The 22,695-nt window shown below is 42.4% G+C and overlaps 1 long non-coding RNA gene across 1 annotated transcript in view; it reads left to right on the top strand.

Annotated features, from left to right (window-relative positions):
- LOC112667664 (uncharacterized) overlaps positions 1 to 15,470 on the top strand; it is a 42,680-nt gene extending 27,210 nt beyond the window's left edge. Inside the window, exon 3 of the long non-coding RNA XR_007413442.1 lies at positions 15,332 to 15,470. This is a non-coding gene — a long non-coding RNA (uncharacterized LOC112667664). The remainder of the gene's footprint in view (positions 1 to 15,331) is intronic.
- The last annotated feature ends 7,225 nt before the right edge of the window (positions 15,471 to 22,695 follow it).

The following is a 22,695-nucleotide window of genomic DNA, read 5'->3' as shown; positions in this document are numbered from 1 at the left end:
TAGAGTGCTCTTCCTTCTGTAATTACCCTAAGAGAGTATAGAAGACCTCCTTGGAGAGCCCATTCATATTCTATTAAAGGGTATAAAGAGAAGACCTGAATAAATGGAGGGACATAGTCAATTCATGAATTGACTGACCTTAATGTCTAAGAAATGTCAATTGTCTCCAAGTTAATCTATAAAGTCATTAGGATTCCAGCTACTATCCCAAGGGATTGTGGCAGGACATACTCAGAAACTGATTCTAAGATATATATAGAAAATCAAGGTCCTTGAAAACTTAAGATATTTTTTTAAAAAATGGAGTCAAGGTGGGGACTTACTCTACCAAATATTAAGACATATTACAAAAGCCCAGCAGTAAAAACAATGTGGTAGTGGCAAGAGAAACATGCAGATGAATAAATAGAATGCAGAACCCTGGACATAGGCTGGCTACAGACAGAAACAATACAGGAAAAAAAGTGGCATCCCAAACCAGGGTGAGAGCATGGACTTATTAGCAGATGGGGTTGGAGAAATTGATTCACGACATGAGAAAATAAATACATATGGGTGCTGTAGTGGATTGAAGGTGTTCCCTAAAGATATGTCCACCTAGAACCTGTCAAAGTGGCCTTATTTGGGGGAAAAGACCTTTGCAAAGGATTCTTTGAACCAAGGATCTTGAGATTAGATCATCCTGAATTAGGATGAGCTCTAAACCCAGTGACAAATGTCTTTATTTTTTTTTAAGATTTTATTTATGTATTTGAGAGAGAGAGAGAGAGAAAACGAGCTGGGTGAGGGACAGAGGGAGAAGCAGACTCCCCGCTGAGCAGGGAGCCCAATGTGGGGCTTGATCCTGGGACTCGATCCTGGGATTCCATCCCAGGACTCTGGGATCATGACTCGAGCTGAAGGCAGACGCTTAACCGACTAAGCGACTCAGGCGCCCCCAATGACAAATGTCTTTCTAAGAGACACTTAGCGGAAGAGAAACACAGAGAAGGCCATGTGAAGAGGGACACAGATTAGCCAAGGATTGCTAGCAGCCACCAGAAGATATTCCTTGGAGAGAAGCATGAACAGTTTTTCCCTCAGAGCCTCTGTAAGGAACCAACCCTGCCAACACACTGATTTCATACTTCTGAACTGTGAGAGAGAAAAATCTCTGTTGTTTGAGGCCACCAAACTTTTGGTAATTTGCTACAGCAGCCACAAGAAACGAATACAGATCTTACTTAATGTCTCAGCTCTATCCCTAAGGTCCAAAAACATTTGAAGTGCTATACCAATGCAGATTGGTGTTATTTATATTATTACAATGATCTGTATGTGCCCCATGCATTTATTATTCTTTGGGAAATAATCTTAGCTGCCCTTTATTGAGGGCAGACAATCTTTTATTTCATTCAATCGTCTAATCAACGCTTTGAAGAAAGCACTCTTTTATCAACTCCATTTTATAGCTAAAGAAACTCTCAAAAGAATTGAGTAACTTCCTGAGGTCACACCACAGAATTCACGCCTTCAACCACCAGCCCTCACGTCCCTGCTCAGAATGAGCTCTTTCCAGGATTTCTCTGGCACCTCCTTCACTGGCCCCACTAGCACGGAGGTGTCAGAAAGACAGGCCCTGCTGAATTCCCTGTTGTGTCCCCAGGCCAGAGCATATATAGATCCTATGAATGACATCAGATGTCAGTGTCCCCTTTTAGACTTTTGCCTGTTCTATCCCCATTTGTTTGCCGTTCATAGGGACTTTTTGCCTCCTCAACCCACAAGCCAAGGCAACAGTCCCCTCCTGCCTGGATTGCTGAAGCAGCCTCCAAAAGCATTCTTTTGTCCCTGTCCTGCTCTTGAGATCCATTCTCCACCTGGCGGCAGGGTAAGATCTCAAACCATGAATTAGACCCAAGTTATTCCACTAAGACCTCCCTCCAATGGCTTCCTATAGTATGAGGCTCTGAGGGAACTGCAAGCAGGGTCCCAGCATATTCCTGGGTCCCCCAGGGGACCCTCCATGAAGACCCCTCTTCTTCCACGTGGAGCTCTCCCTGTGGCAGAGCCTTTGCACCTGCTTCTCTCCCTGCCTAGACCACGGGCTGACTTCTACTTGTTCTTGTTAAAGCATAAATGTTGAGAGATGATAAAAATCACAACTCTTGTATAGATAACAAATGAACATATGTCAAAGATTTTATTTAGCTCATTAATTAATGGGGGAACCAGACAGTTGCCACAGCTGGTTCAAAAGAAAATATACAGAGCCACACATTTATATGGAGTAAAGAAACGTCAAAATGAATTTACAAATAGATATAAAACTGGCTTTTTCCTTTGTGGTGGAATGTGTCCTTCCACTAGACAGGATTTATTTGCATATGTATAGATTAGGATTATTTGTGTAGCTACACTTTATCTATAATCCAGCAAGCTGTAAAACAGTTTAAGGGCAAAGAAGAACCTTTTAAACTACATCAAACCAGATAATCCCCAAGGCTCCAGCATGTCAGCAAAAGGACAACCAGAGGGCTCTTTTCCTTCTTCCAAAATCTTTAAATTTTTCTTCCTTAAACTTCCTTATTCTTCCGTCCCAAAACCTTATATATTACCTCTTGGAGAAGACTTCCTCAATCACATAATAGTGCAAACTGGTCTCCCTCCCCTCCTCAGACCTTATCCCCCATTGGGATTTTATGTATGTATGTACATATATATGTATGTATGTCAGCATTATGTCCAAGGTGAGAACTCATAGCCCAGAAACCAAAAGTTGCATACTCTACTGGCCGAGCCAGCCAGGCTCCCCCTCTTCCCCACTGTGGGTTTGATTTGATTTTTAAAGATTTTATTTATTTATTCCTGAGAGACACAGAGAGAAGCAGAGACACAGAGGGAGAAGCAGACTCCTCACAGGGAGCCCAATGTGGGACTCCAGAACTCGATCCTGGGACTCCAGGATCACACCCTGTGCCACCCAGGCGTCCCCCCATTGTGGATTTTAAATTGTCAATGTCAATTGCTTTAAAGAAGGGACAACTCCATTTTACATGGCACTAAGCACATAGGCAGGTTTCATAAATATTTGTGGATGAATATGAGGGTAAACCTGTTTATTTGGGGGATATGTAAAAGTTGTCAGTGGAGACTCAGGGTTAGACCTCCTGGGTCTCTCTAACCAAAATGTGTTTCTCTTCCCTGAGGGAATATGAAGATGAAAAGCCCCTCCTCCCAGAACCAAAGGTGCAATTCGGTGTCTTGGACTTCATGTCCCTGGGAACCTTCTCCTCTTGCTGTCCCTGCAAACACCCTGCTCAGAACCCTCAGCATTTTCCTAGTTTGACCAGCTGACATAATAGCCACCTGAGCCTTTGTTTCCTTAGGTGTAAAGTAACAATCACATCTGAATCAAGGGGTCACTCATTCATTCACTCAGTGAATGTGTAGGATTGCCTGTCACACACAAGACTGTTATGTCAACGCAAATCAAACAAACCTTTTAAAATCTCTAAAAGTAAGAATTTTATTTGAGCCCAAGTTAGGACAGCTGCCAAGGAAACAGGCTTCTCACAGGGAAGAGAATGTTTCAGAGAATGAACAGTTTTTACAGGGTTACATACATCTTGTAAAAGCTCAAAAGATTATAGATTAGCATATAGGCAGGAATCACGAATTTTATCAGAAAGGAATTCAGGGAGTAGGGGAACATTGATGGATATCTCAAGGGTAAGATGGTTTTCCTTCAGGCTATTCATTCACAATGCAGATGTACAATGCATGTGTGGTGGACCATAAATCAGGCTTCTGGTCTGAACAAAGTTTATATACAGTCATGTTGGCTTAGAAGGAAAGTTAAAATAACTTGTCTCATATTTCAGGCCTTCAGACAGTTTTTCTCTCATCAGTTATAGTCTTGACATATAATTCATTATGTAATTACATATGCTAATGAACTATAATATTATCTCAGTCGATTTTCAAACAAATCACCAGGCAGCTTATCAGAATGTGGGTCCAGATTCATGAAGACTGGATCTGCTGCTGGTCCACGGAGTACCCGTTAAACAGCAAGGCCCTAAACGCATTTTTTTTTCCTAAACCATCTTATTAACCACCCATTTTATAGCCCAGATGACTGAGGCTCTGAGAGACTGAGGGTCCCAAAGCTGGCAGACTTTGAGAGGGGTTTCAGGGACAGAGTAAAGCAGAGGTTCTTCAGCATTGGCTGGGCATTCGAACCACCCTGGGGGCGGTTTCAGAAATCCTGACTCCCAGGCTGAATCTCAGAACTGTTAAAAACAAAAAAACAAAACAAAAAACAAAACAAAAAAAAAACACACCATAGTTCCAAAATGGTGTCCTTAGGCCCATCAAACTGGAGCTTAATACCTAACCTCATGCAGTTTCAACCTCCCCCAGAAATGCAGTCTTCACTAGTCAGGGATTTTCTGATCAGCATCAAGGAAGTGACCTTGCCTGGAACAATCCTTCCATTTCTTTTGCTAGTAATTTCCTTGCCTTCCCACCTTCCTATAAAACCCTTCCACTTTGTACAGCTCCTTGGAGTTCCCTTCTGCTTGCTGCCCGTTTCATGAATTGTTTAATAAAACCAATTAGATCCTCAAATTTACTCAGTTGAATTTTTGGTTTTTTAAAACAATAAATTGCAATTTCTGGGAGTGAAACCCAGACATCAAACATTTTGAAAAGTTCTCCAGATGACTCAAATGTAGCCAAAATTGAGAGCTACAGAACTAAAGAATTCTATATGAGAGTCGAGTTGGTAGGTTTCAATGTTCACTCACCCAACCAATCTCTTCTAGGTTTACAGTGTGTGCCAGGTTCTGCCCTGGGGGTTGGGAATTTGGAGATGAGTCCATTTGGTGTTCATTCAAGGTACCTGGAAAGGTGAGAGAGGGCTGGAGATGGAAGAGAAGGTGAGGCATGTCTTCTAGAAGGAGGCAGCTCTCCTCTGAAGTGAGAAGCTTTCTCTGGCCTGCCCTACAGACTCCTGGGCTGGGGCACTTCTGTTGGGGTAGGTCTCTTGGACGTAGGGTGACCCCCGTGTGTTTCTTGAGCACAGAATCTCCCGAAAAATAATAAATGCACATTAGTCATGACTCACTTTATCTGACATTAAAACATTCCAGAGTCATTCATTCACTACATATTTGTTGTGTATCTGCTGCTTGCTGGGCACCACTGTTCTAGGCATGTGGTATACATCAGTGAATAAAACAATGTTCCCTGCCCTCTGGAAGCTTACATTCCAGCCTTAGTGAGAAAAACAGCATGGAAAAGAGGCTGGCACAGACAAATAAACCAAAGAAACTAAAGAACACAGAAGCAGATTTCCATACACACCAGGACCTGATCCGTGATTGAAGAGCCACAAGGCCATGGGGCAGTTGGGTTGATGAGAGTGTGGGGAGAACCAACTTACTCTAGGGGGGGAAAATTGCATCTCCTACACACACCAGATATGAAGGCAGATTCTAGGTAATTTAAGACTATAAAGATAATGTAAAAATATAGGAGAAAAATCTCTGACCTACAGATGCTGAAAATCTTAAAATAAGGCCGCAGAAACACAAAACAAGGTCATGTCAAAATTAAGGACTGCTTTTCAGCCGAGGATAGTATCACTAATTAACCCTCAGAGGGTACTCGCTAGGTGCCTGGCGCTGTTCTCTGTGTTTGCAAGGGAGAACAGAGCTACAGAAAAAAGGTACACTTGAAAGTGGTGAGAATGATTCAAGCTCAAGCAGTCAGCGACCAAAGTCCAAGCTCTTAACCAAGGGGCCACAGTTTCTGCTGTCTGTAAAGGGCCAGAAAGTACATATTTTGGCTCTGTGGACTATACAATGATAGGGATCCAAAGTCCACTTCAATGGCATTGGGGCTGTTTTAAGCTAAAAACACCTAAGCAGACATCAGCCACAAAAAAGAAAAAAACTTGCCGGGCAGCCCAGATGGTTCAGCGGCTTAGCGCCACCTTCAGCCCAGGGTGTGATCCTGGAGACCCGGGATCAAGTCCCGCGTCAGGCTCCCTGCATGGGGCCTGCTTCTCCCTCTGCCTGTGTCTCTACCTCTCTCTGTGTGTGTGTTTCTTGTGAATAAATAAATAAGTAAATAAGCAAACAAACAAATAAATCTTAGAAAAAAAAGAAAGAAAGAAAAAACTTGGCTAAACCACTTTGCTGCCTTACAAAGGACTTCCTGAAAGATACAGCTACCATAAATCCCCAGTTTGGGTGACTCACAGCCAAAAAGGAGATAACCATTGTAATCTGAATAATTACTCAAACCAGCTTTATCTGAAACTGTCACACCTTCTATTTGCTCTTCCCTAGGAGCCCTTTCTTCCTGCTCCTTAACCCCTTAACAGGTGGATATGGAAATACTTATATTTTTTCCCTTTAATTTGGTGGTTCTTGAAGCAAATTAGAACAGTGGGAATGGAGCAGGAATTAGCTCATGTCCATCATCCTTGGGATGGGTAATAAGATGTGGGCATGTGTCCGATGGGCACCATTGGGCATGAACAAGCAAGATGTTCCTATCAACGTGAATAAGTTTTAACACTGTAGTGTTGAGTTGAGAAAAGGAAGACACAGCAATGTTTATAGCCCAATGCCATTCATGCTATTTACAAACACAAATAGGGCACCTGGCTGGCTCAGTCAATAGAGCATGTGACTCTTTATCTTGGGGTCATGAGTTTCAGCTCTATGTTGGGTAGAAAGGTTACTTAAATGTATTTTTTTTTTTTTTTGAGAGAGAGAGAAAGAGAGTCTATGAACAAAGGAAGTGGGGCAGAGGGAGAGGGAGAAAATCTGAAGCAGACACTGCACTGAGCATGGAGCCTGGTGCTGGGCTTGATCTCACGATTCTGAGATCAGGACCTGAGCTGAAATCAAGAGTCAGACACTCAACTGACTGAGCCACTCAGGCAACCCCAGAGATTACTTAAATAAATAAATAAATCTTAAGAAGTAAATGTATTAAAAAATAACGCCAACACAAAGGCATACATAATTTACAAGGGTGTGTGTACATTCAGACAGACCTATGTATGCTATATTAGAGCAATGGGCAGCGGAATCAGGTGGGGAGCATGGCAGGAACACAAATGGGGCCTGCGGGGCCCCACCTGTTATCATACTGGGCCTCCATGTTCTTTCTGAGCTGTCTCTGGGAGGCTGATGAACACCAAGTGTGTGAACCTCTGCTTTCAAAACTGTCGTGAGGAGGGGCCTGGGAATGAGGGGCAAGGGAGAAGGAAGACAGAAAAGAAGACAAGAGAGAGCGTTTGACCCAGTCGGAAGATCATTAACGGGTTTCAAGCTGAGGAGGCCGATAAACTCAGCCATTTGCACTTGTGCACAAAAACAATAATATTACCATGATAGGGGCACCTGGGTGGCTCAGTTGCTTAAATGCCTTCGACTCAGGTCATGATCCCAGGGTCCTGGGACTGAGCCCTGCATCAGACTCCCTGCTCAGTGGGGAGTCTGCTTCTCCCTCTGCCTTTCTCCTACTTATGCTCTCTCTCTCTCTGTCAAATAAATAAGTAAAATATTTAAAAATAAATAAATAAAATTTAAATATATATAACCATAATAATTGTAGGGGAAAAGATCATTTTTCCTTCTATCTACGCTTTTAAGTTCTCAGCTGGATCTCTGTAAGAAATGACAAATTAACCAGAGAAAAACAAACAGAAGTCTGTTAACACTGTATATCTCATATACACATGGGAGAAATCCAGGGATGAGTGGCTCAAAGGGGTGGCTAAAACTTGGGCTTATTTGGCATCTTCAGCAAAGAACAACACATTTGTAGAGAATGAGAGGGCAAAGGAAACCGTTTTAGACTTCCAAGGGTGGCAAACTGTGGGAAAGTAAATATATGGAGGAAACTAACAAAATGTAGTTTGTTTTCAGATTCCTCTGCTGCTGCCACTGGGCTCATAAGAGTCTAGAGTGGTCTCCAGCAAAGGAAAATTTAAACCCTAGAAAAGGAGAAGGGAAAGAGAGCTTTTCCTGCATTTGCTATTTTAATTGCCTTTGGCTCGAAATAATTCTTATGTCAAAGAAGCATATTTTGGGGTGTCATATTCTGGTTTCCTTCAATGATATTTCTGTACAGTGAAATAGTTTGCAGTCTGTTAACCAGAATTAGGTAGGTCTATATATAGCGACATGAAAAAACTTTCAAGACACGTCGTCAAGTAAAAAAAGCAAGTCATGGAACAACACAAATGCTTTAATCCTATTTATTTAAAAATTAGATACATGTCCGCACATGCAAAATGAGTAAATTCATAGACAGCCAACCAGAAGGTGGCTTAAACTGTGGATACTTTTGAGGAGTGTGGTGGGCCTAAGGGCTGGGTGTGCAGGCGGCTTTCCCAGATGGTTCAGTATAGCCTGCTGTGTTCTTCACAAGAATGTACTCATTGTTAATTACTTGGGCAATTTTTAAAAATAAAAAAGTGAACTTCTGAGAAGAAACAAAACAGGAATCATCTGGACTTTTTCAAAATATAGATACCACCCTGGGGCCTGCTGAATCAGAGGCTGGGGGAAGGGGAAGCACAGCCATTCCAGAAATGAACCCCAGATAATTCTGATGGGCACACCCCCTTAAGCACCACTCAGCTGGGCTGAGTTCAGGCAAATCACTTAAACTTGAAATCCAAGTAATTGTAAAAATCTTTTCTGTGTGCCGAAAAGCTTCTCTGGGTCATTACAAAGCTCATGTTGGAAGGCTCTGAGCAAATCCCTTTCCATCTCTAGGTCTGAGTCTCTTCTTTTGGAAAATGAGGAGGTTGGACCAGAATCTCTTTAATGGATGGTCTCAGGTCCCTTCCACTTACCTTTTAGGATTCCAGGTGGGCCGTGTTTCTAATCCAACCAACCAAGATCTACTACTGTGCTGTGAAAAACAAAACACCAGATAACTGTCCTGCTAAAGAATATAGAATAAAAGTAGAAAATCACCCCTTTGTCATCCCTAATTGAGCCAGGCAGGGATCTCCAAGAGATGTTAAAAGCATTGGGTGAAACATAGAGAACAGCATAGTCATGCAAAGTAACACATACAGATTAATTATTAGTCCCAAAGAGAAAATGTACTTCAACAATGGGGAGACTAAGCAAGCAGCAACACTCAGAGAGGGACACCCTGGCATGGTGTCCCTCCCGATGGGGCACACTCTGAAGTACACGACATCATCGCGAACTACTAAGGTCCCAATGTTCAGTTTAAGTACAATCATGAAAAAACAGACCAATCAGGTCTCTCTGGCCTCTACTTTCACCCTGTCCCTCCTCCAACTGTCCCTTTCAGCCCCTCTTGATTTATTGCAACTCCCACAGCTGGGGTTTCCAGGGTACATACAACTACAACATAAAGCAGGAGGGTGCAGGGAGATTTCGTTTTCCACTGTATGTCAGGGCTCTCCAGAGAAACAGAACCAGCAGAACCAGTGTGTGTGTGTGTGTGTGTGTGTGTGTGTGTGTGTGTGATATGATTTAAGAATTTAGTTCATGTAATTGTGGGGGTTGGCAAGTCTGAAATCCATAGGGCATGCCAGCAAGTCTGAAACTCAGGCAAGAGTTGATGTTGCAGGGATGCCTGGGTGGCTCAGTGGCTGAGCCACCTTTGGCTTAGGTCGTGACCCCGGAGTCCTGGGGTTGAGTCCCCCATCGGGCTCCCAGTGGGGAGCCTGCTTCTCCTTCTGCCTATGTCTTTGCCTCTTTCTCTGAATTTCTCATGAATAAATAAAATCTTTTTATTTTTTTTTTATTTTTATTTTTTTTAATAAAATCTTTTTAAAAGGAAAAAAAAAGAGTTGATGTTGGAGTCTTGGGTCCAAAATCTGCAGGGCACACTGACAGACTGGAAACTCAGAAAGGAGTTGATGTCATTGTAGTCTGGAATCCAAATTCTCTCCGTTCTGAGAAGACTCCATTTTCTGTCTTAAAGCCTTCAACTGGTCAGGTGAGGCCCACCCACATTCCTGCAAGTCATCTCCTTTATTTAGTAAATAGATTGTGCACATCGAACACTTCTACAAAGTGCTTTCACAGCAATATCTAAACCAGTGTTTGATGGAACAGCTGGGCACCATACCCATCAATAAACTGTACCAAGGCATGTACTCACTCTGACCATCCATCTAATTCATTTTTTAGCTATATCCCCACTTCTGTTTTCTCCACCTTTATTTCAAAATTTATATTTTTCATTTCTAATACTTCTGCTTGATTCACTTTCCTTATTTCTTGTTCCTCTTTGATATTGTGAATATCGTCCCTTATGTCCACGTCATGCTTATTTAAAATTCTTGGTTTGTTTGTCCTAATACACCTTCATCAAATGGCAGTTTATTAACTTTATTTTCAGGGAGATGTGGGCTCCTTTCGCCTCTGCACAAGGATCTCAATTATTCAGTCTGGTGTGTGTATTGAGAGAGGAAAAAGGCCAGTTCCTGGTGTGTGTTAGTCCCAAGAAATTTGACTAGAGGGGAGGATGAAAGCTCTAGGGTCCACCACACAGCTGCAAGTGCTCCCTCTGGCTGACACTGTCTCCAGCTAATCATGGTTTCACCTTGAACCAGCTTTAGCAGTCTCCTAGTTGGCATCCTAAGTCCTGCTACTTTGGAGGGGCAGGTGCGTGAATGAATCCTGAGCGCCACTGTCTTTGATTTCCAACCAGCACATGGAATTAATTTGCATGAATGGTGTGAGGTAGGAACCCAACCTCATTTCTTTCCCCATATGGATAGCCAATGTTCCTGGCACTGCTCACTTACTAAATGGCCCATCCTTCCGTTTGCAATGTCACTTCTATATATCACATTTCCAAATGTTCCCTTTCTAATTCTGGGCTCTGCATTCTGTTCCATTGTTCTTTTTGTCTATCATCTGATTTACTACAGCTTTATAATGAACCTTTACATCTGCTACGTCTATCTGGTAGAACTTGCTCTTCTTCCTCAAAATTGGATTGACAATTCTTGGCCCTTTCCTTTTCCATTATAATTTTAGAATCAGCTTCTAAGCGAGATCAGTCAGTCAGAGAAAGACAGATACCATATGATTTCACTCATATGTGGAACTTAAGAAATCAAACAAAAGAACATGGGAGGATAAAAGAGAGAAAAACCAAGAAATGGACTCCTAACTATAGAGAACAAACTGATAGTTACAGGAGGAGAGGTGGGTGAGGGATGGGGGTTATGGGTGATGGGGATTAAGGAGGCACTTGCCCAGATGAGCACTGGGTGTTGTATGGAAGTGTTGAATCACTGAATACACCTGAAACTACTATTATGCTGTATGTTAACTAACTGGAATTTAAATTAAAGCTTTAAATAATAATAATAGGGAATCCCTGGGTGGCTCAGTGGTGTAGCGTCTACCTTCGGCCCAGGGTGTGATCCTGGAGTCCCTGGATCAAGTCCCACGTCAGGTTCCCTGCATGGAGCCTGCTTCTCCCTCTGCCTGTGTCTCTGCCTCTCTCTCTCTCTCTCTCTCTCTCTCTCTGTGTCTTTCATGAATAATTAAATAAAATCTTAAAAAGAAATAAATACATATTTGTTTTAAAAAAGAATTTAAAAAAATAAAAAAATAAAATAAAAAATTTAAAATTTTCAAATTCCATTGAAAATCTTAATATTTGGATTGAAATGCACTGACTCTACAGATCAATTTGGGAAGAATTGAGATCTTTACACACAGTTATCTCAGATTATCTCTCCCATTTCTTTAGGTCTTCCTTGTCTGTTTGTTTAAGATTTTATTTATTTATTTGAGAGAGAGTGAGAGCCAGAGCAATCACAGAGGAAGGGGCAAAGGGAGAAGCAGAATCACTGCTGAGCAGAGAGCCTGATGTGGGGCTCAATCCCAGGATGCTGAGACTGTGACTTGAGCCGAAGGCAGATGCTTAATCCGCTGAGCCACCCAGGAGCCCTTCTTTGTTGCCTTAAATTTTAGAGTTTTCTTTATTTTTTAAAAAAAATTTTATTTCTTTATTTTTGAGAGAAAGAGAGAAGCAGATTCCCCACCAAGCAGGGAGCTGGATGTGGGGCTCGATACCAGCACTCTGGGATCACCACCTGAGCTGAAAGCAGACTCTTAACCAACAGAGTCACCCAGGCACCCTAGAGTTTTCTTTCTAAAGATTTGCCCACCCCCTCCTTTTAAAGTTTTATTTATTTATTTATTTATTTATTTATTTATTTATTTATTTATTTATTTATGTAATATCTACACCCAACCTGGGGCTAAAACTCACGACCCCAAGATCAAGAGTGGCATGCACTTCCAACGAGCCAGCCAAGCACCCCTCTCTCCTTTTAAATTATTCCTAGTTACTTTTTAAAAAATGTATTATAGACGGCACCCTTTTTATATTTACATTATCTAAGTACTGGCTATGGGAATATAAAAGGACAATTGCTGGAATCCCTTGGTGGCGCAGTGGTTTGGCGCCTGCCTTTGGCCCAGGATGTGATCCTGGAGACCTGGGATCGAATCCCATGTTGGGCTCCCGGTGCATGGAGTCTGCTTCTCCCTCTGCCTCTCTCTCTCTCTGTGTGACTATCATAAGTAAAAATGAAAAAAAAAAAAAGTACAATTGCTTTTGGCATATTGATACTCTGATCAGTGAACTTACAAAACTCTTATCAATTCTGATAATTTGTGTACTCTTTAGAGTTTTTTTTAAACAGACTCTTTTTTTTAAATTTTTTAAAATTTATTTATGATAGTCACAGAGAGAGAGAGAGGCAGAGACACAGGCAGAGGGCGAAGCAGGCTCCATGCACCGGGAGCCCGACCTGGGATTCGATCCCGGGTCTCCAAGATCCTGCCCTGGGCCAAAGGCAAGCGCCAAACCGCTGCACCACCCAGGGGTCCCTCTTTAGAGTTTTCTATGTAGAGCAATTATATCATATGAAAATAATAAATATTTGTTTTTTCCTTTCCAATCTTCATACCTTATATAACTTGTTTTTCTTGTCTTACTATGCTGGCTGGGACCTCCAGAGCCATATTGAATGTAGTGATTGCTGGCATTCTTGTTATTCTCCAGTTTTTAAAAGGAATGCTTTTTTTTCTACATTTTTTTTTAAGTAGGCTTTGTGCCCAACATGGGGCTTGAACTCATGACCCTGAGATCAAGAGTCGCATGCTCTATAGACTGAGCCAGCCACGCGCCTCTAAAATGAATGCTTTTAATGTTTCATCCATGAAATTTACCCATCCTGTAGGATTTTTGTAGATAATTTTTATTAAGTTAAGGGCATTCTATTTTTAGGTTGGTAAGAGATTTTATATTGAATGGGTGTTGGTTTTATTGGCTGGTTTCACTGTATCTGTGAAGATGACCTTGTGGTTTTAATCTGCTAATATGAAAAAATCACATTCCTCAATTTTCTAATAATAAACCGAGTCTGCATTCCTAGGATAAACCCATCTTGTTTGCGTATTATCTTATGAATTGCAAGATTAAGTTTGCTACCAGTTTTTCAATGTTGTTTGCAACGATATTCCTGAGTGAAATTGGCCAAAACTTTTCCTTTCTTGTAATATCTTTGATTTTGATGTTTAATCCATCTTAGTAAGTTATATTTTTCTATAACTATGAGAGGAGTTGCCCATGTGTGTTTATTTCAAATTTACTGGTATAAAGTTGTTTACAATATTCTCTTGCTATCTTTTTATTATAATTATTTAAAATATCTGCTTCATCTGTAGATATGAGCTTCAATCCCTAATATTGTTATTCCAGTCTTCAATTTTATTGACCAGTGTTGCAAAAAATATGTTAGGTTTTTGGTCTTTTTAGAGAACCAATTTTTGGCTTCATGGATTATTTTTATCATAATGGTTTCTATTCATTAATTTCTGGGGTTTTTAAAAAATAATTTCTTTGGTTCCAAGGTGCAGGGCTCATCCTGTTGATCTTTATCTGATTTCCTAAGTTGGTTGCCTAGTTCATTAATTGCCAGACTTCTAAATTAAGCATTTAAAATTTTAAAACATTTCCTCTTGCACACTACTTTATCTGCAGCCCCCCAAATTTTCACTTTAGTTACTTTGCAGTCTTAAGTATTTCCTAATTTTCATTATAAATTTTTTCCTTGCTCCATGGGTTATTTAGTAGTATGTTTTAAAATTTTAATATATAATGTTTTAAGTAGTTTTTGTTGTTAATTATTTCTTGGGTTTTTTTAAGTTTTTTTTTTTTTTTTTTTTTTTTTTTTAAGAGACAGAGAGAGCACATGTACAGGGGCAGAGGGAGGAGAGAGGATTTTAAGCAAGCTCCATGCCTAGCACAGAGCCCCACATGGGACTCAATCTTATGCCCCTGAGATCATGACCTGAGCCAAAATCAAGAGTCAGATGCTTGACCTACTGAGCCACTAGCCACTCCTATTACTAATTATTTCTAACTCAATTGTATTGTCAGGAAAAATGATCTATATGTTACTGATTCTTAGAAATTGGACAAGATGAGGCACCTGAGTCGCTCAGCGGTTGAGCTTCTGCCTTCAGCTCAGGGTGTGATTCTGGAGACCCAGGATTGAGTCCTGCATCAGGCTCCCTGCATGGAGCCTGCTTCTCTCTCTGCCTGTGTCTCTGCCTTTCTCTCTGTGTCTCTCATGAATAAATAAATAAAATCTTAAAAAAAAGAAATTGGATGAGAAGTGTTTGAAAGTCACTTTGGTATAAAATAATTTTTATTTATTCATTTTTTTAAGATTTTATTTATTTATTCATGGGAGACACAGAGAGAGAGAGAGGCAGAGACACAGGCAGAGGGAGAAGCAGGCTCCATGCAGGGAGCCTGACATGGCACTCGATCCCTGGTCTCCGGGATCAGGCTTTGGGCTGAAGGCAGCGCTAAACTGCTGAGCCACCCAGGCTGCCCTAAAATAATTTTTATTTTCCAATTTTTGAGTACATTGTTCTGTACATGTCCATCAAATAAAGTTGGTTCATTGTATGTTTATATCTTTTCTAAATTTAGTGACATTTTTCTCTTTGATTTATCCATTTCAATGAGAGATATGTACATTTACTATGATGCAAAATGTGTCAGTATCTCCTAATGGTTCTTTTTAAATTGAATATGGTTCGTGCCTATTTTATTTTATATGTATGAATGATATACACAACTTTAGACTTGTATTTTCTTGGTGAATTGAACTTTATATTGCATTATATAGTCATGCTCTTTATCACTAGGAATACTTTTCCCCTTACATTCTATTTTGTCTAATATTCCCATAGATATGCTAGCCATCTTTTTCTTTTTTTTTTTTTTTAAGATTTTATTTATTCATGAGAGACACACAGAGAGAGGCAGAGACATAGGCAGAGAGAGAAGCAGCCTGACATGGAATTCAATCCTAGAACCCTGGGACCGCGACCTGAGCCAAAGGCAGACGCTCAACCACTGAGCCACCCAGGTGCCACAAGCCATTTTTTTCTTAATATTTTATTTTTAAGTAAACTACATCCAACGTGGGGCTCAAACCCACAACCCCGAGACCAAGAGTAACATGCTCTACTTACTGAGCCAGCCAGGTACCCTCCTTAGCCACCTTTTGGTTAATATTTGCCTGCTATATATTTTCCCTTCCTTTTGGCTTTGAAATTTTTATTTGGTTCCTTATTATATCTGTCTGATTGTTTTTGATAATCCCCTATCTCTTTCTCATACATTTGATACTTTCTTTAGTTTTTTTTTTTTTTTTTAAGGATTTTATTTCTTTCTCTGAGAGAGAGAGCATGAGTGGGGAGAGAGGCAGAGGGAGAGGGAGAAGCAGGCTCCTCACTGAATAGGGAGTCCAATTCAGGGCTTGATCCCAGGACCCTGGGATAATGACCCCAGCCAAAGGCAGACGCCTAACTGACTGAGCCACCCAGGTGCCCCTCTTCTTTAGTTTTTAAATACATGAAATATTCCCATTTTATATCATGATCATTCAATGTCCCAAAGCTGAACCCTTAGCTGGTCTGATTCTGCTGTCTATTATTTCAGTTGACTTTATCTCGCTTTTTTAAAAAATATTTTATTTGTTTATTCATGAGAGACACAGAGAGAGAGGGAGAGACATAGGCAGAGGGAGAAGCAGGCTCCCCATGGAGAGCCCAATGTGGCACTCGATTCCAGGACCCCAGGATAACGAACTGAGCCAAAGGCAGATGTTCAACCATGGAGCCACCCAGGCACCCTATCTTGCTATCTTATGTATTCATGTGTTTTGTGAGTCTTGCTTCTGAGTTCTTATTTAGTGGTATTTTATCTGCAGGAGTTCTCTGAGGCTTGGATTGAGAAGATGTGCATCTTCCTGGTGCCTGATGGTGCCACCGACCCAGCACCATTAGAAACTAAATGTTCAATTTGGGATTCTTCAGACAATGAGGAAAGAGTGAATTTAGGCAGGAGGGCCAACTGGGTAATGTCAGGGTCCTACTGGCAATCCCTCTCTGTCCTGTACCTGTGGGAAGCCCCCAACAGCCAGCCTACAACCCTCTGCCCTCTGGTTTACCCTTCCAGAGAGAGGACATCCCTCTGAGCATCAGAGCTTCATGTGGGATCCAAATCAATCTTCCACTCTCCCGGTCTCCAGTGCCCCCCTCAAGCCTGTTAAAACTTCAGGGTGCCAGAGCTGTGTTAGGGAAGCTCTGACTTCAGACCTGCTCATCACTCTGGGTTCAACCTTCCTTCTTTTTTGTGTTTTTAATGATCTATTCCTGTTGTTTATTGTTTGTTCATTTGTTTCTTTTCTTTCATTTTAAGTTTTTGACGGTCCAGACTTCCATATTGCTAGTCTTGCTCTTTTTAAAATTTTTTATTATTTATTTTTTAAATTTTTTATTATTTAAATAAAGATTCTTTCTTTGAGGATTCCAAGCACTCATTTTATTTATTTATTTTTTAGGATTTTATTTATTCGAGAGTGACCAAGAGAGAGTACAAGCAAGGGGAGGAGTAGAGGGAGAGGGAGGAGCAGATTCCCGCAGAACTGCAAGCCAGATAAGGGGCTCCATCCCAGGACCCTGGAATCATGATGATGTGAGCTGAAGGCAGATGCTTAACCAACTGAGCCACCCAGGTGCCCCCCAAACACTCATTTTAAAGATAAAGTCTTTCATCTTTCCATAAATCTTTCTCATCTTCAGTGACTTCATTTTCTGCCGGGGAGCGGTGAATTTGTTGCCTGCCGGATTTCAGCCAGGCTTCTGGATTTTTGGTTTGCAGCCTCATTTGGAGTGGGAGGGTTTTGTTTTCTTTATCCTGCCTTTTTTCTTTTCTTTTCTTACCCTCTGGGACCCAGAGAGTTGCTGTTGCCTCTACCAGGCTTCCGGATGCACAATCCAGAAGCAGATCTCATGATATTTTAGGGCTCCTTCTATAGACATATTGGGGAGACACTGAAACCACAGTTGAGGCACCAGTGGGGGGCTTGCTTTGGCATATAGGGGGGTAAACTAAATCTTCATCCTCCCTCTCTGGACCGTCCACTTTCTCTAAGTCAGAGTCCCATGCCAGGATCCTCCCAGTTAGAGCTTTTGCTTCCTTTCCTGGTGGCAGAGGGTCACCCTGGTTGCTGGCTTCACGCAGGAGCCTGGCTCAGGTTCTGTCTCTTGCAGAGCATTTTAGATTCTATTACCCTACAAAAGCCAAAACTTCAGTAGCTACTTGGATCTAGAGTCCACGTGCCCTTGGCTTTGGCCCTGTCCCCATTTTGTATTTTTACTGCATGGGGTTGTTTATCTTTGAGCCTGGGGATTGGCCTATTTAATTTTACCTTCTTATGCTTTGTTAACCATTGCTCTATGTATGGTGCAGCAGTTTTTCTTGGCTTTTTATGGTCGTTATCTACTGCTGTACAGCAAATTAGCCCAAAACTTGGCAACCCCAAACAACAGCCATGTTATTATTATGTCGTGAAACTTTGCTTCAGGAATTTGGGCAGGGCTCAGCTGAGTGATTCTTTTTTCCCATGTGGCACCAAGTGAGGTCATGTGGTGGTATTCAGTTGGTACCTGAGTCAGTCTAGAGGGTTTGGGACAGTGGGGACAATGACTAGAAGGACGGGCTCAGCTGGGACTCTCACCCTATGTAGGTACATGAGATCTTGGTGGTCTCAACATATCAGACTTTTTTTTTTTTTTTTTTTTTCACATCAGACTTCTTAATGTGACAGCTTAGGGCTGTGTTCCAAGAGATGGGGAAAGTGCTCTTTTTTTAAGGCCTGGCCCACAAAAATGCCAGAATATCATTCTATTGATGAACCATCACAGGCCTGCCCATATGCAAGGGGAGGAGACATAGGCACCTACTACCTATGAGAGGAGGGTCAAAGAATTTGTGGCCCTAGTTCATCTGCCACCCTAATTTATTTTTGCTCCTCGGCAGTGAGATCCTTTAGGTGAAAGAACACGTGCTATTGGATCCCAAGGGGTTTTAGAGACCTGACACAGAGTGGTGTCACATGTGTGTTGAATGAACAGCTAGATGAATTCAGTACATAGGCTCAGAGCTAACTAGACCTGTGGGCACCTCCTTCATCCCTTCCTTGAGAAAAGAATGAGATTGCTGTGTACTTTCTTTAGACAGTTGAAGCATGCTGCTAAGCCTCCAGAAAGATCACAGTAGCAAATTTTTAAGATTATAATTCTGCTGGGATTCATACACTCAGATCCGATGAATGCATTGGATCTCTCTGCCCAGACAACTCCATGCCGTCACAGGAAACAGACCTAACACCTCCCGTACCAAAGCAGCCTCAAGGGGGCAGGAGAGAAGGAGCAAAGGCAAGCCCGGCTCAGCCTGGACTGAGGACTCAAATTACTGTGCAGCTCTAGGGTTGCAAAATCTTGACCTGCAAAGAACAGTCTGGCTTCCTCCTGTGGGCCTTCCATTAACAGGGAACACATAAACACAAATGGTAGGAGAGGAGGGTGTGTCTATAACCTGCTAGGTGGTTTTTGATGTGTTTTGTTTTGTTTTTGTTTGTTTGTTTTGCAATGCTAGGTGTTAAGTGCAGCTTCATGGGGGACCCTGGACACCTACCCATCTTTTATAACTTTGTGCTTCTAAGAAAATGCCTACACAACCTGCTGTACATACCTCCCTAGAAAACCAATGGGGTCAGGAAGGCCAACAATGTTTACTAAGCTCCTTCTTTGTATCAAGCACAATTCTAAGCACATTTTGTGCATTCTCTCATTTAATCCTGACAATAATCCTCAGGTTTTTTTTTTTTTTTTAAGATCTTATTTACTTATTTGAGAGAGAGAGAGGGAAGGAAGGAGAGCATGAACAGAGGGGGAAAAACAGAGGGAGAGGGATAAGCAGACTCCCTGCTGAGCAGGGAGCTTAACTGGCTGAGCCACCCAGGCGCCCCCTCAGGTTTACTTATAATAAAGTACTATTCGGGATGCCTGGGTGGCTCAGTGGTTGAGCTGTCTGCCTTTAGCTCAGAGAGTGATCCCGGGGTCCAGGGATCAAGTCCTATGTTAGGCTCCCTGCAAGGAGCCTGCTTCTCCCTCTGCCTCTCTCACTGTGTCTCTCATGAATAAATAAGTAAAATCTTAAAAAAAAAAGTACTATGCTTATTTCCATTTTTCATATTAGGAAACAGGCCCAGAGGGCTAAAGCCATTTGCCCAAGGTGACTCAATGACTATCAGACGGAACCAGGACTTCCACCCAAGAATATCTCCGTCTGCAGCTCAGGTTCCTAAATACCACCCTTTCTGAGATTTAAATCCATTGGTGTCATCAGATCTTAATGCTGGAAGGGTTAGAAACAGTCTCTAAATTTTTCACTCCTTATGCTCCCATGCCTAGCACAAAGCCTTAGGTGTGCTTTGAAGGTGGGCTTCAAATAAAGATTTGTTGAGAGGTGCCTGGGTGGCTCAGCCTGTTGAGCATCTGCCTTTGGCTCTGGTCATGATCCCAGAGTCCCAGATGGAGCCCTACAAGGGGCTCCCTGCTCAGCGGAGAGTCTGCTTCTCCCTCTCCCCTGGCCTCTCCCTTGACCACGTATGCACTTTCTCCATAAATAAAATCTTTTTAAAAAATTAAAAAATAAAAGATTTACTGAATAAGTGAATGAATATTACTTAGTGATTCCACCCATCACACCCAGATTTATTCCCCACTTAAAAAATGTGTATAAATCATATACAGTGAAAGTCGCCCTTTTTTATGGACAAACATATATTGTCAATCATATGTATAACCATCATCACAAACAAGATATAAAATGATTCCATCATCCCCCAATTTTCCCATGCTCCTAACTAGTAAATCCTCAAACATGCCCTCCAGCCACACTTCTAGTCCCTAGCAACCATTGATCTGTTTTCTGTTCCTATAGTTTTGCTTTTGCAAAAAGGGCACATAAAAGGAAACATACGGTCTGTAGCCTTTCGAGCTTGGCCTCTTTTACTTAATATAACACATGTCATTGAGCATATCAATTGTTCATTCCTTTTTATTCCTGGGTAGGATCCCACCGCATGCAGTGTTCCGCAATTTGTTTATACATTCTCCAGTTGAGGGACATTTGAGTTGTTTCCAAATTTTAGCTATTACAGATAAAGCCGCTATAAGCATTCTTATGCAGGGTTTTTCTGTGTGAACATAACTTTAAATTTCTCTAGGGTAAATACCTAGGAGGGGGGGTTACAGGGTCACATGGTAAATGTATAAGCTACCTATAGAAGAAGCTGATAACCTGTTCTCCTAAGTGGCTATACCATTTCGTATTTTCACCAGCAAGGTACAAGAGTTCCAGTTGTTCCAAATCCTCTTTAGCCCTTGATAGTGTCAAATTAAAAATTTTAACCATTTTAATAGGTATGTGGAAGTACCTTATCCTGATTTCAATTTACATTTCCCTAATTCATGATGATGGGCATCTTTTCATGTGCTTAGTTGCCCTTTGTATATCTTTTTTGGTGAAATGTATTTATTCAAGTCTTTCACCCATTTTCTAAAAAGCAGATTTTTCTTATTGTTGACTTTGTAGAGTTCTTTATATATTTGGGAGCAAAATCTTTTTTTTTTTTTTTTTAAGATTTATTTATTTATTTTAGGGAGTGAGAGAGCACAAGCACAGGGAAGGGCAGAGGGAGGGGAAAACTTTAGCCAACTCCTCCCGGAGCTGGAAGCCCAATGCTGAACTTGATCTCAGGACCCTGAGGAGGTCATGACCTGAGCCCAAAACAAGAGTTGGATGCTTAACCAACTGTGCCACCCAAGGGCCTTTGGGATTTAAATTATTTATCAGATGTATGCTTTGTAAAAATTTTCTTCCAGATCGTAGTTTGCCTTCATTCATTTTTGTAACAGTGACTTTTGAAGAGCAGTTCTTAATTTTTTTAAAAAATATTTTATTTATTTATTCATGAGAGACAGAGAGAGAGGCGCAGACACACAGGCAGAGGTAGGAGCAGGCCCCATCCAGGGAGCAAGATGCGGGACTCGATCCTGGGACTCCAGGATCACACCCCCTGGGCTGAAGGCAGGCGCTAAACCACTGAGCCACCCAGGGATCCCCCAAGCAGTTCTAAATTTTGATGAAGCTCAATTGATTAATTGTTTTCTCTTATGGATCATGCTCCACATTATACCTAAGAACTCTTTGCCCAACCCCAAATCACACAAATTTCTCTCATGTTTTCTTCTAGAAGTTTTATACAATCATAGCAGCTACATCATGAGGTTGCTGTATCAAATGGGAGCACAGGGCCTGGCCCAGAACTGACCCTCAGTACACAGAGCCTAAGATGGACGTTTGCCTAGGTGATACTTGGAAGAAGTGCCTCACACCCACCACACACTTCCTCTGCACAGACCTATGTCCTTTCATCAGAGAATGACAAGATAGCAGGAAAACACATCCTTCTCCAACCCGATCCTGGAACCAAGGAAGGTCCCTGGACCACCGAGAGAGGCGGTTAGGACTACAGGTCATGGGAAGAGCCAGACCCAGAGGGTGTAACCAGCCCTCCTCTAGCCGGTCTGCTCCCATGACCCCTGGAGGCCTAGCCCAAATTGTGATGTGGTTCTGGGGACTAGGGTCTACTTCTTGAGAACCTACTGTGTGCCAGACCATTGGCTCCAACAGGGAACGAGACAGAACCCACCGAAGAGCAGAAGAAAACAATGAACAAATAAATACATAATTAGTGAATTAAGGAAAAGGATGGGGGGGGGGGGTCCATACGTCCAATAAAAAATCTGCTGCCCTTCCTCAGCCTCCGCCTCTGTGCCAGGTGTCTCGGGCCCTCCAGGCGGGGGATGGGGGTGCGCAGACACAGGCGCCCGTGTGATGTCAGCCTAAAAGCCAGGTGGAAAGGTCCTGGGGAGGTGGGGGCTGCGCTTTGGGGGTTATTCATTCTCGGTCATTCATTCAGTCGAGAATCTGCATGCTGCGCGGGAAGACAAACGAGGCCCCCGCTGCTACGCTGGGGGGCACCCAGCGGTACGCACCGAGGGGCTGGGACGCCGCTATTTGGGGCGCGCCCCTCCCCACCCCGCCCCCGGCTCCGCGGAGGTCGCGGCGCTAGCGACGAGCGCGCCCCCCGCCCGGCCCCAGCACGCGCGCCCCCGCGAACCAGCGCGCGCCCCCCGCCCGCGGCCCCGCGCCCCCCGCGCACGACGCCCC

This window comes from Canis lupus, chromosome 10 (assembly GCF_003254725.2).
Source record: "Canis lupus dingo isolate Sandy chromosome 10, ASM325472v2, whole genome shotgun sequence".
NCBI lineage: Eukaryota > Metazoa > Chordata > Mammalia > Carnivora > Canidae > Canis > Canis lupus.
This window is presented reverse-complemented; position numbering and strand designations above follow the sequence as displayed.